Here is a 6,435-nt window from a genome sequence, read left to right on the forward strand (position 1 = left end):
ATTTGACTGTATGATCTGGTTGAACTGTAAAGTGCCTTGAGATGACATGTGTTGTGAATTTGGCGCTATATAAATAAACTGAATTAAATTGAATTGAATTGAATTATGTTGTGGAAATGTTTTTCTTTGGCTGGAGAAGCAAAACTGATAAGGGAAACATGTGAAGGAGCAAAATGCATGGCAGTCCTAAAGGACGACCTGTTAGAGGCAGCAAAAGACTTAGTAATGAGTGGAGGTTCACCAACAACCCTTAACATCCTGCCAAAGGTACAATGGGGCAGTTTAGGCTAAATTATTGTTCTATATATATTAAGATAGCCCAATGAGAGCCTTGACCTATATCTAACTGAAATCTGAGATAAAACCTAAAAATGAACACTTACAGACAGAGATGTCCAACTACAGCATTTTCATTTCTGAGTGTATACAAAATGGAATTTCAATTAGTACAGCTTTCCAGGCAGTAAATGAACATTATCATCCCATAAAGTGCAGCAGTGATGAAATGTAAACAGTGATGGAGAAAAATCCTGGTGCAAAAAAACGCATTGGTATGGAAGTTCTTAGCATTAATATAAATGGTGCAAATAAGCAGTATTTTTGTTTGGTGTTATCAGTGCTATTCATGGTCTGTGACATGATTTAGAGTTTTTTCAACAGTTCAGCTGCCTGATGGCAGTGGGGAAGAAGCTGTTGCAGAATATGTTGAACCTGCATTGAATGCTGCTAAGCCTCCCTCAGCAGGGAGATCAGTCCGTGGTGGGGGGGTGAGGGATAAATTATAATGTTATGGGCTCGTGACATGCAGCGCTGGGATGAAATGTCTTTAATGGAGGGAAGAGGAGCCCAGATATTGCCTATTATGGCTGATGCTGATACAATATCAGCACGAATCACACTTATTTTTATTATTTACTTTGTACAGTCTAACTTTAGAAAGGCTTGATCAAGGGATATTACTTAAACTGAGGACAACAGTCATTAACGATGGGTATGCAACTATCTAAACCATGTATTACTAACTAATAGGTTGCATAACTTTAAACATAAGCAGATAGAAGCGCAGTGTTTCTATCAACATGTTTATATCTGAGATTTTCGACTTTCATAGGTGATATCGCACCACTTTCCGATATCGATGTGAGAGTGGGACGTCCCCACTCCCAGACACTCCAATCAATCTGGGCCATTTGACAAAAAACAAATTTGCTACAAATCCCAGTGGTCTACAAAGCTCTATAAATATTGACTTCAGACATTTCTGATTTATTTCCTTTCCACTTCAGATTATCCACTACTTTGTGTTGATCTGTCCCTTAAAATCCTAATTCAACATCTTGGGATTTGTGGTTGTAACGTGAGTAATGTGCTGTGTACAGTCTGTCAGCATCTAGCGGTTTGTTCACTGAGACTCTCTCAGGCGTGCAGAGGTGCTAGTAGTTTGAAGCTGGTACCGAAAAAACCTGAATATCTGCAGTTCATACATCTAGTAAACCTCCACCCAGCAATAATCGTCTTTTAGGTTGTGATGAACATAGCTTCAGTCAGTAACGTTAAGAAGCTCTTGTCTATAACCACAAAGAGCTGGAATTAGTTCTGGTGGTCGAGAGGAGTTTCCTTTGGTTTGATAACAAATGTTAGATTGTTTACATTGTTTAGATCACCAGCCGTCCAGGACAGGTCAGCCCTGGGAGCTTGAATAGAAGGCAGAACCAGCGTGGATCCAGGGGACTAAAATAAACATTCCCGACTTGCCATGCCATTTATTACACAGGAACAACCAGGAGTCGGCATTAACTTTCAAAAACCTCTTGGCGGGGAGAAGCGTGTGTACCATCTGTTACACGCTGCCTTTTTCCAGTTTGATAAACAAACTGGAACCAGAGAGAGAAAAGAAACGTTTTCAACTTGCTTAAAGAGGTGTGAAAACTGATTTTAGATAGAACATTTTCCAGGCATGGTTTAAGTAATGCAAAAACGTTCACTCTGTTCTCCCATTTCTACTGAGCTGTAGCAATTTCCACCCTCATGCATATTTTGTTTATTATTTACAGAAGGATATAGGCTTAAAATTAAAAATTATATTTTTGTTTCTGAAACATCAAAAGCTGAAACCTATCATACATCTTAATAGATCTGAATTTTGTGGCTCATTCCTGTTATATTAGATGAATAAAACCTTCATCTAAAAGAAGTCAGCTCTGAGGGCTAAATCAAACCTCCTGGTTTGTGTCCAGGCTGTAGTGAAGCCAGGTTAGTGTGACCTCACAGACTGTCCTCAAACAGGCTTGATAAGCTGACAGGTACATAGTTACATTATTTGATTTAGTTTAAATTCATACACCAGGAACATTTTTATAAAAGATTACGCTGTCATGCTGGTTTAAATTCAAATTTTGTCTTTGCTCTATTTGTTAGTACATGTGCACATGCATTTCCATTATGGCATATTTCAGTGTATTCTCATTATTAATTCGTATGAAATCGTACGAAAAGTTATGCACCGTAATTTCGTACGTTTTAGACATTTTTTCGGCGCATTTCGTCATATTTTTACGTCTTGCCTCGAGACAAGATACCCTTGCGTATGCGCATCTTACACACCATTAAATAACATAGAATTTAACATACAATTAACCCTAACCCTAACCCTAAGATACAAAACAGCAAGCAACCTAGTTAGACACATGAAGAAGTAATTATTGCACTGTTTTTCCCAGTTTTCCATCCGTCCGCGGATCTGCTTTTTTCGTCTGTCTGGCTGCGCATTGATCTGTATTTTCGAGGAAAAACGTCCAAAACGTACGAAATAATGTGCATAACTATTCGTACGATTTCATACAAACTGATAATGAGATATGTTGCATATTTAACATAACACCATCCAGCGACCCAGGGCCGGCTCTAGGTTTTTTGGTGCCCAAGGCAATATCGCCAAATTGGGTCTGGACACAATTGAAATGTAAATTTGATTGGTAAAAGTTGCTAGACTGTATGTATTATGTATTATTCAAACATCTAGCAAGGGTCTGTGCGTAGTAGGATCAATAGCTGCTACACAGCATGCTGTAAAAACATGCTGTTGTTGTTGTTGCTCTTAACTCGTTAGAATACCATTTTTGCGAAATCTATACAGTCTGCCTGCCTCTGCTTTATGCCCTTTTTTCTTCCTCCTCCTTCGCTCTGTGTAGAAAGCTGCTCCCGATGGCTTTGATTTTCCTTTCATCTTTTACTGTCAGTGATTTAGAGGTGTAACACATCACAATGTCCATACACAGTGCCAGCAACGTCGTCTACCTCAAAACAAGCATCAGAGGAGGAGCCGGTCATATAGCCAGATCATTGCAAAGAAATTAAAATAGATTTTATTCTGATTTCTCTCTAAGGGATTATTTTTCTTATATATTTAGTCACCTGACTCAGCCACAGGTGATTTGTCACCTTATAGAACAAGCTCAAGCCCATTCTGATGGGCTGGCAGCTTGTGGCCATCCACCGAGCGAGGAGATTGTTAGCTTGGCTGATAGAGCTGTGCTTCTAGCTGCATCCATTGCCTTATTTAAACTAGCCTTTCTAAACAGTGCTGAGAACGATACAAGCACAGTAACTGACATAACTGTTGAGTTTAGATGCAGCTGAACTAGACTGTGCCAGAAACAACCGAACCGTGCAAAATTATGTACTAATTCAAGAGTAGGGCTCTGCATGGTTCAGTTGTGGTTCGGTTCTCTGAAAACAAAGAGGGCATGAGCAGACCTCTTCATCTCCTATTTACAGTCAGCTGACTCTTTTCGCGGTATTTCTGCCATGTCTGGCTTTGTAATTCATAGATCTCTTCACCTGTTCACAACATGAACTTCTTCTCAGCCTATTAACAATAAATGCCTCCAGAGAGCATGGTGCGACCTGATGCTGAGACTGAGGCTCTTATTGAAATTTTGGCAGAGGACGCTATCCAGGCACTTCCTGAATGTTTTGGCCGCCACCATTTTTGTTAGTGGAATTCCCACCTTGAGAGCTGTAGTATTGTGGACCACCAACAGGAGGCGGAGGAACCGAGCTAGAGGGACGATGGTCTTAAGGAACCAAGCTCAGCAAGATTAAGTGATTCAAGCTCGGTCCGAACTCGGCACGGATCGGTTTCAGAGCGGTAGGGTAAATGGGGCACATGTCAGCACGTAATGTTCGATATGGTAATTTCACACTACTTCTACAGACGTTGGAAGAGTGATTCATTCTGGCCCCCAGTTTTACATCCACGCTAAAGTATCAAGGGGAAAGTCATCATTAGTATAGACCCAGCTCCCAACCTAACTGTGAGAATAGATTAACTGCAATATTTTTTAATTGCACAATAAGAGTCTGGCATTAATGAAAAGCGTTAACACCGATAATGGCCCACCACTTATACACACACGCATTCTAACAGAGCCCTGTTCTCGCACCTCGCCCATTTCAGAGAAGAGCTGGAGAAAACTTGGCATCAGTGGTGCCCGCAGTCATTGGGGCACTCGAGGCATTGACCCCTCAAGCTCCCAGGCCTCTGGTAGAGGACCCAAGCTTGGAGGAAAAAATTGAGACTAGCCGTGATTGGTGAGGAAGAGTTTTTTTTCAATAGATTGTATATCATAATAGATGCATTTAATTATTTTTTATTTTTCAAATAGCTCCCTGTCCAGTAGATGGCGCCCTGAGTAGCCGCCTGTGTCGCCTGTTGGCAAAGTCGGACGGCCCCGATGTGACCAGGATTACATTATTGCGCATGCGTACAATTGGCCAACAAGCCAAAGCTATGAAGGTAAGAAAATGTGAAACTCCTAGTTGCAAGAAAAAAAGGAAAGTAACAAGATAAAGTGTAAAAAGGCGCAAGAACATGTTTGAGTCCATAAGGGATAAAACTCTAGTTGCATTGGGAAAACAGTATGACCGTTGGGGTACACTGAAGCTGAAGCTAAAGCTCAGAAAGTACCCTGATGTTGCTGCGAAATTGAGACACATTAGCACATGTCCTGATAGTGCTACTGCTACTATCCTCCGAGCTGCTGTTTTTTCACAAGGCATTACAGCATGTTCTGGATTAACTGAGTCGCTGCATCGATGGCTAACATCTGGCTTTCTGGTGTTTCAGCACGACTGCCAGTAGATGGCGCCACATCTGTTTATGGCACCCGGTGCTGAGGTTCTATTTATGCTCAAAATGGACCATCAACACACTATCAGGATGGACAGTATATAGCCTAATTTTACTGTAGTCAACTGGATTTTGGTCTTTTGGGTATAGGCATATAACGTGACTAGGTAACAGCAATGTATATTGGAAGGATGTCAGTCTGCATCAGTAGTAGAAGGGACAAAGGGTCTTTCTGGGATCAGTCTTAAAGACCACAGTGGAGGTAACTTGGCAAACAGATCAGGATGCCTTCTAAACATGCTTCTCAGCGGTTTGTCAGGGACGTCCCACTAGGAATAGGCCTATAGATGGACCCTGAACTCAATAAATGAATTGAAGATATATTTCTTTATGTCTTCTGGTCTCATTGGGGTTAGGGATATTTAGATGTAGTGTCCGCTGGAACCTGATCTTGAATCAGTGAGAAAAAGGTAAATGAATGGATGGGTAAATGACATTAGTACTGAAATGTTAGATTGCTCCCTTTTAAATAAACCTCAAAGTAGAAACAGTTCTGCTGGTTTGTATATCTAGAAAAGCTGGACCTGTATTTGGTTACACATCTTTCTGCAAAAATGGCAATTTTTCTCACTTTTCACTGTGGATGTTTTTTTTTTTGCATTTCCTCTGCTGCTTCCAAAACCCAGTGTGAATAAAATGTGACTGTTGCTGTGCTCACAAGGGCCGGCCTGACAGAACCAGAGCAGAGCAAAGCAAGTGTCTGTTTAGCTTCGTATTTCAAATCTTCAAAGAGTCGTTCTGTGACTGAGATTATCTTCAAACAAGGGCTCCTTTGCGGTGGCTGTCACCATCTATGCTGTAGCACAAACTAGATATTTGGATACTATATTCAGACTCTACCTCATGTTTGCCTGCAAATACGGGTTATTGCACTGTCTAGGCTGTCTGAAAGCAGACGGTTTGGAGAGGGTGAGCCATGGCCTTCAGAACCCTCACATGTTCCCGCTGTGATTGTTGTCATGTTGTCGGGTTAGAGAGGCAGGGCTGCAAATGAAAGTCACAGAGTTAGACGTGTCATATTCATCTCAAGCCCATTCGCTGCACCGATACACACCCTGGCAAGAGAACATGAAAGCCACAACACACACACACACTGTGGTGGTGTTTGCCAGGCCAGGTTTCTGCAGCGCTTGAGCATGCTGCAACCCAGCGGTCACCATATGGACGGGTACTGAAGGCAGGGGGCAGAGCGAGAGAGGAGGAGAATCAGAGCATAAGATGTAGGGATAAAGTCAAATATGGTG

Source organism: Cyprinodon variegatus, unplaced genomic scaffold, assembly GCF_000732505.1.
Source record: "Cyprinodon variegatus isolate N-32 unplaced genomic scaffold, C_variegatus-1.0 Scaffold341, whole genome shotgun sequence".
Taxonomy (NCBI): Eukaryota; Metazoa; Chordata; class Actinopteri; order Cyprinodontiformes; family Cyprinodontidae; genus Cyprinodon; species Cyprinodon variegatus.